Genomic DNA, 12,595 nt, shown 5'->3' on the forward strand with positions numbered 1-12,595 from the left:
TGTCCACAAACACAAACAGAAATAGAAAAATAAAATGCAATACAGAATTTTAGCTCTAAAAGCATTGTATTCATCTCTATTTATAGCCGGCAATTGCGAATCCGGTCAGATATAGCTTTTGATATCATTATTGTTTATTAGATTTTGAAATATTTCAAATTTTTATTTTTATATTATTTTTATGTTATTAATTTATTTTTATTTTTTTTTTGAAATATTTCTAAAATATCTAAATCTACATGAGAGTGAAAAAGCTATTTTACATTCATCCATTAATTGGAATGACAGAAATGATTCCTAGTGAAATGATTTTTTTAAGTGACATCCAAAGGCAACATGTTTATTTTTTTTTAAATGTGATTCACTGTATTCAATCTGTAGAATTCCTAGAATTCCTATTAATACAATGATCAAAACTACTTTGCATTCAACTATTTTGTATATTTATTTTTTATTTTTTATTTTCATGATTCCATTTAATAATAACTATTTTGTATTAATGATTATTATTATTATTTTATGTGGTTCACTGTACCAATCTGTAGGATTCTTACTAATACAATGACAAAAAAATTACTTTGCATTTAACCATTCCATTTAAACTTTGTATGACAACTACTTTTGCATAATTTATATGACAACTACCATTTAATAATAGCTATTTTGTATTATTTTTTATTACTGTTTTATTTAATAATAACTACTTTCTATTATTACTATTATTTTAATTATTTTATAAGGTACATTGTACCATTTACAAGATTCCCATTAATATAATGACCAAAAAAAATTACTTTTACATTCAACTATTCCATTTTCCTGGACTGGTGGGTTTATGGACTAGGCGGCTATTTGGTTTGGGACGGTCATACAAACAAATTGAACCTAGAACCTATTCTTCGAACCTCTACATTACATTGACGCAACCTCTCTCTCGACCTCTACAAAGAACCTACGGAAGGCCCTCTTACCTCTTACCCTTACCTCTTTCTATCATAGCCTTACTCCCATAGCTCACAGAAACAGATAGCATACCAGGCATATATTGCTTATACATATTTCTGACAGTCTACGGATCTGAATAGGAGCTATCTAGCTCTGACTGTCAAGGCGGCTAGGCCTCCCGTCTCTAGACAATGACCGCACCTTGAAGCAATTACAACTGGCTATGCCCGGTAGCTATTACTGGCTATGTCGGGTGGTCTCCGTGTAAATCAGCTATGTTGTCCCTCCCTCTCTGCCTGTTGCGTATGGCTGCTGCAATGTGGGCTGTGGGGCTGGTGCTACGTGGTGGGAGATCTTCTATGTCTGGCTGGTAGGGGAGCTATGTATCTCTGCTATGTGGGGCTATTTCTGAATGTAATATTAACTTAAAGCAGTTAATAATCATATATAACGCATGTTCATTCCCTCCATCTAGCCCACTCAGGTAACCACATTACCAAGGCTCCATATGGTTATAGTATATATTTCGAGTACCTCCCCGTCTCGATCTCCCCTCGAACCTCCAACTCACCCTACGGAGCTGAAGTGACTCGGTTTGATTCAGAATGCGTTACTTACGATGGCACCTGTTTTGTTTGGAATCATCCCCAGAAACATAGTTCATTCACGCTAGGAAGGAAGTGCCTGTAAGAGAGAGGTGGCACCGACCAGATAGTAACTCATTGATTCGATTGATCGCGTATTCAGGGGGACGGTACAACGGGCGGACGATTCACTGTCCACCGCGTCGGAATAAGTAAGAATAAGAACGTAGATGGTCAAATTCGCTATGTTCGTGGGGATACGTGTGGCTATTGGGAATCGCAAAATGTGTATCGTAGCAGCATAAAGTGCACCGGTGTCTTTCTCGTCGCTATGTAAATCCGTGTGATCGCGGGTATCGAGCGGTATCGTTCCTAATGCGGGGCGTATGATGTTGTATCGAGCGGTAGCGATCCAAATAATGGGGCAAGCGGTAGCGATCATTGCTTCGCGGTAGCAATCATCATCCCTCATCGAATAACATCATTTGTGTAACCAAGCTCTAAGCTGCTGAGATAATGTTTAGCATCGGGGCCCCCCGTACCAGTGTAGTCTGTTTCGGGCTGACAGAAAGGGGCAAGAGGAAATGCGTATGGCATGTTGTACTTGGGTAGTCGGATAGAACGAGCTGGGCAGGTAAACAGAAAGTTTCATGTGTATATCTGCCCTTGCCAACGCTATTTCCATCGTTAATTGCTCATTTCCATCGCTATTTATTGCCAACGCCAATCGGCATAAACATCTAACTCGACATGCATTGTACCTACCTGATGCATGCAAGTAACTTCATCGAACCTGAATTGTGTAACCATTGTTGGTAACCACTTCCATCGGTAAGCAAACCAAATTGGGAACACCTACCTTGCTTTCCAAACTCACCCACCTGAATACCTAGACCTGGTAGCCCTACTTGCTTAATGAATCACTTAGTCAAATGAGTGGGTACTGCTGCTATAGACTTCTCTTGTAGTAATGGGATCAACCTTGCCCTTCTCTTTCTTACTGTCTTCACCCCAGGATATGGATGGACGGAGGAAGGTGCCTTTATCCCTTATAAACCATTTCATTTAGCCAGGAATCGTGAGTAGACACGACACTCTCGCTATTCACCATATAAATCCCTTGCCTTATGAATTCTTCTGGGTACCACATATCACCTTCTGGGTACTGCTATGGATCTGCTCCTACTTATACTGCTTGCTACGGATAGTTACCCACCTTCAGACCTATAACTCCCTATACACTTGATTAATTAATCCACTGGGTACTGCTATAGAACTTCTATTTACAGCTGGAATTAACCAAGCTACACGGAGTGCCTTGCTTACCCAACCTTTGTTATGCCCACACGTGCCTTGCTTCAAGCCAGCAGTCGGGGGTAAAGCACGAGTTCTATTATGACTTTACACTAATACCTTAATTGAGAAATTCTGATTGGTACCGATACTTGACGAATCAGGTCCACTAATAGTAGATATTGTGCCCTGATTTCACTCTGTTTAGAACTGTATCATTAGCACCCCGGGCCTTCCTGTATGTACAGTATTTTGAAGTTCACTGTCTTTGGAGTGACCGCTATTGTGCCCATAGGAGAGCACAAGGTTTTCTAACTCCTCCAGTAGTTTCATTCTCCGTATGGTTGGGACATTGAAAGCCTACCTACATTCGAGCATACCGGACGATCAGACTATTCCCCGAAATACCCAACCTTGTCGGTGAGAGCGTTCGATTCTTCCCAGTCAAACATGAACCTAAGAGTGGAAGTATGTTTCGAACCATTCCACATTTTCACGTTGTGTCGGAACAATCTCCAGACTAAAAGTAGAAATTGCATCCAAGTCGAGAGCTGAGTAGGTAATAGAAGCACCTTCAATAACCAACGTTTCCATATAAGCTTTCATATCATTCCTAAGAGAATAGAGTGACTAGAGCAGGGGGAGAGAGCTCTGGTTGGCAAGACAGCTTGTGAAAAAACTCTTTATGCCATTGATCTATGGTAAGAGTGTGATAACCATGGCTAGGGATATTCGTGAGTTTTTTGGGTCTGGGGCATTGCTCAGTATGAAGGAATCCTACCACATTGCTCACCTTTGCCGTGAATTTTGGGTAGAGCAATATCCTGATATAGCCCATGTAACATCCAGTTAATTGAGTGAACCAGTCAAGTAGAGAAGCAATACTAGGAACGCAGGCATAGGTAGCTAGAGCAACGCCAGTCGTGTTCGTTGACCCAGTAGATCTTGCAAATGGTGTAGTTCTTTCTGTTGATCCAGTAGATCCACCAGCATGGGCAGAGGCACCAGCGGAACCAAGATCAAAGGAACAACCAGCAGAAAGAAAGGCAGATCGAGATTGGAACCTAGCAGCGTAGATAAAGGCAAAGACAAATATAAAGGTTGCTAGAGAGGCAAGAAAGTAAGCAAGGGTAGTAGGAGCAGGACCGGATTTATATGCAGACTCACCAGTAGCAAAGCCTATTTAAGGAGCACCCGTCCCAGGCAAAGTATCAGGCGCGGATCCATAGTAATGCACGCATACAGAGACAAGTAGAAATCACATTTGGATAATCATTTATAGGGATAGTTCGACTGAACTGCTACGGTGAATAGACAGCGTTCGGAAAGCTTAGTTGGTATGGGATCTTAACGTAACAGAGATAGGGCATAATTACGTATATAACAACATGACTAAGCTATTTATCAGTGACTTGATGATGGCATCGGACGAGTGCATACATAGAGAGCATTCGACTGAGCTAGGTTGCTTATAACGAGCGAAGAGAAAGCATTCGGCAGGCTGATCAATCACTTTTATATGACACGTAGTAATTGGATCATGCATGCGTAAAGAGCGCACTACACATTAGGTCATGCATACGGTTAGATCATTGGTTGGATGGCTTCTGGATGGGTGATTTCTAGAGGGACAATTGGAGGTCGGACTTGGTCAGCTGGTAATGCATAATGGGTGATACAAATATAGAGCAATTGGACTGAGCAAAGAAGTTGTTCGCCTATTTCCCTATGGATGCTGCTACCTTAGCTACTGAGTCAACTTATTATAGTAAAATCGATACTACTGCTATTGGCTAAAGATCTGGGCGAAGTAAACCTGGGACAGTAAAAGGGGAATTGCTATGGAACGGACAGAACAGTCAGAATAAGCTTGAACATTAGTACTGGAACCGGGTTGGACTAGTCATTTTACTTGAAGCGATTAAACGTGCAGACCCCAAGTTGGAAGCGATGTGTTTCTCCTGTCTATCCTACCAGAGACACTCTCTTACAAGTTACCGGAATGAGTTGGTTAGTGAAGATCTTGGTTAGTTATGATTATTGGATTTCTTGCTGAACTATCTGCCTGAACTAGCTGAACTAGGTGCTGACCGAAGGGAAATCCTCCTTATCTTCTATTTCCGACCTCGTGACCCCGTATTATAACCCCGCATCCTTATCCTATTTATTATGGATGGTCTTCCAAGCTTGAGGAAATGCTACAACACCTGTATCCGGATTAGATGCCATGCGATTACGCAACTGGGAATCAGTTCATTAAACCTTACCTTGGGAATACACCTTACATACTTTCTCTTTAGGGAGCTGCCCTAGACCATCTGTGGAATGGCAATCTGCCAGACCAGGAGCTAGTTGTTAGTGCCGGATACGATTTGATCTTGCAGAGGGGAATGGGAATACGTTCATCAACCCTTGCTCTCCTTTTGTCGAGAAAGCAAGAAATTCCTCGACCTCGTAACCTCAGTCGAGTCCCTCCGGGCCTCACCATATGAATAGTGATTCCCTACCAGGCCTCAACCTCCTCTCCTTCGTAAACTCAGTCGAGTCCATTGACCTCGTAACCTCGGCTGAGTCGATGGCAACCTTATAGTTCTTCAAGTTGATGGCGGCTTTTGGGGCCCCTCCTTTTTCTTCTCTGGCTCGAAGAGACAGAGCAAAGGATCCATTCTTCCTCTCCCTTATGGTCGAGCAGCTCCCCTTTCAATCTATCCAGGTTGGTGTCAAGCTTGCTCTCCCTTCAACTAAAGGCCCCCTTCAAATCAACTATCGGCCCCCTTCAACTTAAGGGGGGCATGCCCATATATGCTTTTCATCTCCCTCATTCATTAGAGTGGGATGGCATAATGACATATATAAAGAATGACCAATGGGAAAGGAAGGCATGGCTCAGCTTGGCAGGTGAGATTGCTTGGCAGGTGAGAGGGCTTGTAGGTAGGAGCGTAATGACACATATCGATGCATTCATTCATTATATACGTAATTACGTCATTCGAGATATGTCATTTTGCGCATCCCCAAATGGCCAAATTCTTAGGGTTATATTTAATCATAGCAGGGGTAAAGGGTTGGGCATGTCAAGTAGCCGTAAAGTGCACACAAATGCCCTCTCCTCTCCCTTTTGGTCGAGCACCTCTCCTCTCCTTATTAGTCGAGCCCCCTAAAGGGTCCTTATTAGTCGAGCGTGCTTACGCACCCTAAAGGTCCTCACCCATCGGAATGAGTGAGCGACTCCGTCCCTCTCCTCTCCCTTTTGGTCGAGCACCTAAAGGTCCTTAACAGTCGAGCATGCTTGCGCATCCTTATCAGTCGAGCCCCTACCAGTCCTCTCCTTAACAGTCGAGCATGCTTATGCATCCTTGCTTCGGGCTTACAAGACTCAATAGCAAGCTCATAAGCCAGCCTAATGATATACGTATTTTTAGTCAGGCAAATGACAGCCCGCTTTGAACCTAAAGGCGTCATACCCGCTGTGGCCAACATCGCATAGTTAGTCTGGAAAGACGACCAATTCATTTGGCCCACCCCTCTTGAAGAAGGTTAGTCTGTGGGACCCTATCTAAGAAGACTGTCCTGTTGTGCACCCCTCTCATAAGACATTAAGTATCAATCAATCGATCAATTACTATCAAAGCCCAAGCCACCTCCCTTACTGGCACTTCCATCCTAGCGTGAATGAAACCATGTGTCCTGCCTGTCGATGATGCTAAACGGGTGCATTATAAGTAACGCATATTTGTGTTCCGAACCGTTGAGCCAAGTAGGCTGCCATCTGATCCCGGGAGTCGATCCAAGTATCCAAGCCTATAAGCCAAACCAAGCAGTCCAGCCCTGCCCACCAGCCAAACTGAGTAGCCCCGCCCAGCCAATGAATCCATCCTGCCAATTCATTATAGAGAAACATCATGAAATGCCTTGCCCGATGCGGACAAGCGACTTCGTACCAATATTCCGTAATAAGAAATCATTTTGAGTACCCGCGATGAGTTACCATTGGTCCGACCGAATCAAAACGATATTCTAAATGAAAATGGCAAATAAGAAGCTTTTCGAATATCTGGTCTACCCGAACTTCTTGCCTGCCCCCGACGGTGTTGCTGAAGTAGCCATAAGCGTATGCACTGGAAGCCGCCCCGTAAGGTATAGGTGGGGTAACTGGCATTATATATGAGAATCTCCAAGGCCATATATTATCTGTCGGGTATGAGTGAAGGGGGCCCTCTCTCGAAGGATGTGGGCTATCAATCAAGAACATTCCGAAACATCACCAAGCTCACCTCGCATATTGTCAGTACCAGAGACTAGAACTCTGTGTCAGTCGCGTGATCCTCCCTGACAGGTGCATCGTAAGTAACGCATTATCAATCAAATTGAGTAACTGGGAGTTCCGTTAAGTGATATCGAGGTTCGAGGTATAGTTCGATTAATAACCTGGATTAATAGCTTTTCTTGTGGGGTTTTAGGTTGGAGGTATGGGTGCTTTGTTCTAGGCGTGTTGTTCTAGGTCTTCTGGTCTAGTTCTCTTGGCGAGGTTTCCTTACTATTCCTTATCATTCTTCGTTCCTTTCCTATCTAAGAAGACTAATCAGTTTAGAAAAGAAAATAAGTTGGCTCATAAGTCAAGCGCGTCTCTTCATACCTGTCCTATAACCGCACCCACCAACTACCGGGGACTCCTCCAACTGTGCATGGATCAAATCAAATCAATCCGTCCAGTGAAAGGCCATCTCTTCATACCCATCCTGTGGCCGCTAGTGTAACGGCATCCACCCACTATGTTCCAGACTCCCCAACAGTATTGATCCATCAATCAATCTGTCCAGTGGGCATCTCTTATACCTGTCCCTCCAGTGCCTACCCTTTTTCTTTCTTCCTGGGTGAGGTGTACTGGGTGACTGAAGACGAACTAAATGGCGGGGGCCTGTAGGGTATGATCCGACCTTTAGATTGAGAGTTGATCGGTACGTGAGCTGTGAATGAAGGGTCTGCACTATTGGCTGGCAGATGGTTTCTTTTTTCATTTTGCATTATATACGTTATTATACACCAATTGGCTCATCGACTTCTCCAAAACAGGTGGCATTGTAAGGTAAGCATCACTGATCGGTTCACAAACTGACCAGAAGCCGTCGAATGCATCAACTCTAGAATCGACAGCATCAACTATGGGCTCTCAGCATCTACGTCGATGATGTGTTCCCATGTAATATCTATCATCTTTTTCCCTCAGTATTGGCTAGTGGTACTTGGACCAACCTCCATGCTGGGGATCAACTCTTGGCTCGACTAGTGGCATCAAGTGAATCAAAACTATTCATCGAGTGGCTCAACTACCAGCATAGAGTGCATCGCCTCCTTCCTTCCTGGCTGGCTAAAGGGCACGTACTAATTGTCACAGACTATAGCTTCATGAACCGACTCTTCCTTGACCAGAGCATCATAAATGAACCAACTAGAGCTTCCCTGACTAGAGCTTCTAGGGTCAATGAGTATCCAGCCCAGCCCAGTATCCCCATCCCACCAAGCTATGACCGGCATCAACACCTGCCTGGGATCATCACCCCTTGGGATCGCCTGCATCAACAGCGTATAGAGTGCCAACATCGAATAGAAGCAGCATTGAGTGGATCATCACCTCTAATCGATTGGCAGCATGTATTATCAACATTGAGTACCGAGAATGCATGGAACACATCTGGATCGAAAAGGGGCATTGACTAAAAGCATGTATACCCAACCTAGATTTTATGGCTTCGATGGGCGGCTTTTGCCAAACAGACAAAGTGATCCCCATTGGTGGTAAGAACAGACTGGCTGACCGAGTGCACAACACCCTCCCCCCTTTAAGCCTGAATCTGTTCTCTCCCCTGCCTGCCTGAAAATACAAACCCAACACCAGAGATTAACAACCCACTATTAAGATCCCAGCCTTATCTTATGTATTCATTCCCGATTTCATGCATGCTTGATCCTTTCCCTATTTCTTTCCCACCCAGTATTGACGTGTTCCAACTGCTAAGTCAACTTGCTTTATTGAGTCTACTGCTGTTCTGTTTCCAACTATCTCTTTCTTTCTGTCCGAGTGGTCTATTTGGTCCTGTTTCATTGTCTAGGTGTTGGCCGCTGTGGAATCCGGTTATTCAGGTACGGAGTCTGTTCATCCTCGTTCAAAGGGGCCGTATCGAAAAAGGCTAAGCATCGCTCGTGGAGTCTGTTTCATTAGAGTATCCCGTTAGGTTTTCCGTATTTCGGTATTTTGAGTTGAAGTTGGAATGCTTCGGGTAGTAAGCATATTGTATGTACTTCATTTCCCTATTATTCATCTTCTGAGTCGAAAGATGCCATCATCCATCAGAAGAGAGAGAGTTAGCTATGGCATGCATTGCCCAAAAAGAATGTGGAGAGGACCAAGGTCCCGGAGGGGCTTGCGCTTCCTAGTGCAAGGAAGGGTCCTGTTTTCAGATTCTGCTTTTTTCTTGAGAGTCGCAGGTTACAAAGAGCCATTCCTCCCTCATTCACTTAGGTTGGTAGCTTCTATGTAAGCTTCCTTTGATTGAGATTTGCTTTCATTTCAGTTCCTTTGCATTTCAAGCTAGAATAACATTAAGTCTTGAAGACATATAACCATAACCCTTCACGTATACGTACATCCTCCATCCTTTCAAGTGAGTCTCTTTCTTTATTATAGTAGTGCCCCCTAAGCAGCTGGTTTTCTAATGCCTCGCAACAAGCTTCATCAGGAGGTGGGGACCGGAGCAATATACACATTTTCTTATTAGGCCAAGAACCTTTATTCCTTCAAGGTAAGAACAAATCGGGTGAGACCGAAACCTGCCTAAACCCCGTTATGCTGCCACCTGCCTGATTGGATGGATTAATGAAAGGATGGAAGGATGGAATCACCTTTCATGCCATAATTCATCAATTTGGCCTAATAACACCGCTACTTCTTTACCCCGATGGATCAATATGCCTAAGACCCCTACAAATAAGGGGCGAGGTACGTTAAGTGACTCGCCCTCCTTGCACTAGGAAGCGCAAGCCCCTCCGGGACCTTGTGTTCCTACATTTTCTGATGAACCTAGAATTCATGTTGTGGAGGCATAAGCGAGTGTTATAATGAGCTTTGCTTCATCATCTGCTAGTGCTCCAAATACTTAGGACGGGGAGATTAGGAAAACCTTCCCCACACTAGTAGAACAATAATAGAATTATACCCAACTCAGTAGTACAGTCCCTCTCCCGATGGTCGAGTGACTCCGTCCCTCTATTCAAAAACTATTAAGGATAGTAGTGCATGGGCGAAAGTGCCCCCCAAACCCCCCTGGTTATATAATCGATGGTACCTGCCCTATGGGAATAAGGCGATATTTTGATTGGCCGGTTGAAGTGAAACCGTTCAACTTTCTATTTGTTTCCGGTATAGTACAGTCTTCCGGGCCTGACCTTTAGCTACTTTGGTTTGGCCCACCCTTGTTGCTTCCCTATCTTACCTAGCTTAATGAGGACGGGTCCAGCTTATCCTTACTTATCTACCCTTATCTTAGAAGCTGAATGAGTGAGGAGTGCTTTAATCATCTTCCTTACCGCCTTCCTTAATTAGGAGTAGCCTTATCTTACTTCCCTAGCCTTATTATGTAAACTGAACTCCATACTCCCTAAGCCCAGCGGAACCAGCCAGCTCTTGGACTGATCTAACCTGGGGAGGATGCGTAAGCAGGCTCGACTGGCCGCCATCACTGAAACTTGTCCGTGATTCCAGTCATTATATACGTCATTACGCAATCTAATTTGAGGAACTTTAGTTGCTCGACCCCCGGGAGAGGACCGGAGGGGCTCGACCATAAGCCCCCCCACCCAATAAGTAAATTGAAAATTTAGTTGCTCGACCATAAGGGAGAGGACCGGAGGGACGGAGTCACTCACTATTCCAATGGTGAGGGTGCGTAAGCACACTCGACTGTCAAGGCCGCCATCGACGGAGTCACTCACTCATTTCAATGGGTGAGGGGCTCAACCATAAGGATGCCCCCGACAGGGTGAGGTACAAACGCTCGACTGTTAAGGCCGCCATCACTCGACTATTAAGGACCTTTAGGGTACGTAAGCACGCTCGACTAATAAGGACCCTTTAGGGGGCTCGATTGATAAGGAGAGGAGAGGTGCTCGACCAAAAGGGAGAGGAGAGGGAGAGGATGCGGAGGCAGGTTCGACTGTTAAGGACCGGAAATGGGGCTCGACTGATAAGGAGAGGAACTTAAGTTGCTCGACCATAAGGATGCGCAAGCAGGCTCGACCATAAGGGAGAGGTGCCGTTAGGTCGCTCGACCATAAGGATGCTACAGCATGCTTGACTGTTAAGGCCGCCATCACCGGCAGGGGCTCAACTATTAAGGCCGCCATCGATTTATCGCTCGACCATAAGGTCCGGCAGGGGCTCGACTATTAAGGACTTTAGGTGCTCGACCAAAAGGGAGAGGAGAGGATGCGTAAGCAGGCTCGACTGATAAGGCCGCCATCACCGGCAGGGTGTGTAAGCATACTCGACTGTCAAGGCCGATGGCGGAATCAGTACCCTCATTACTATAATAGATCTGGAGGACCAATATCATATACCCATTCCTATAAACATTCTTGTGCAACCATGACGAAGCCTTAACACGCTTTGTGCCGAACTTTTTCTCTTGCAGAACCACAAGTTATAACTTGGGGCCTCGCCCTACAAGAGGTACACGCTCGCGCCTTAGCGAGCCAAAAAAAAGTGCGCCTCGAGCTAGCTTTCAAGCTACTCGTTAGAGTAAACCCACATTTCTTTCATCCCCTCAGCCCCAGTCAGCCCGAGGAATACCTCGCAAATAAGCCCCAACACCAAGACACCAGGAGTGCTTTGGCCCGACTTTCTCATTTCATTAGGATACATGCCTTTCCTAAGCCCTATTCCAGAAATGATCTCGGAATATAAAAATACGACGTTCTCCGGTGGTTAGCGCATAACCTCGTTATCACCAGGAGAATCGGTGCTTTCCAGCTCCTCATTGTTCTATCTTCTAAAGCACCTCACCTTATATATGATGTTATATCTTTATTAGATTTATCTATATATGGAGTAATAATATGAATGAATATAAGAAGTGTCTTCAGAAAAGGTCCTGTCGCATAATAAACATAAGGGGCGCAGCAGCTGCCGGGTTGGTTAACGCACCCAGGCCGCCATCGGCGGTGTGAAGCAGGTTCAATGCCTGCTGTATCAGAAAGAATGCATCGGACGGATGCCTTATCAGGGATGGAGTCACTCACTATTCATATGGTGAGGCCCAGAGGCCCGCCATCGACTCACTATTCATATGGTGAGGGCCGCCATCAACGATTTTGGGCGATCGACCATAAAGGCAAGGCCGCCATCGACTCGCCAATTCATATGGGTGAGGGCCGCCATCAGCGATAAGCCGCTCACCCCCGCTACCATTTACCCACCCACCCCAATCCCTGGTGAGGAGCGAAAGCGCTCACCCGACCTAAGAAGGGCGAGGAGCGAAGCAGCGGGTAAGATTCTCACTAATATGACCGGAAAGACCCGTTGGATTCTATTCTCAGTACTTTTCTCCCTAAAGTGCTATAAGGTGGGCATGTTCTGACTAAGATGAAGCTGCTCTGGTGGAAAGACGAAGGCCTCCAATGAGCGGAGCAACTGATACGTATAGCCTAAATCAAGTAGTAATATCAGTTCAATCCTTCATCCTCTTTTCCATTTTATTTCTCTAGCCGGGAGCTCCTTG

This window comes from Pinus tabuliformis, chromosome Q (assembly GCF_031772625.1).
Source record: "Pinus tabuliformis cultivar Carrire ecotype Pingquan chromosome Q, CPIR1, whole genome shotgun sequence".
In the NCBI taxonomy this organism is placed as follows: domain Eukaryota; kingdom Viridiplantae; phylum Streptophyta; class Pinopsida; order Pinales; family Pinaceae; genus Pinus; species Pinus tabuliformis.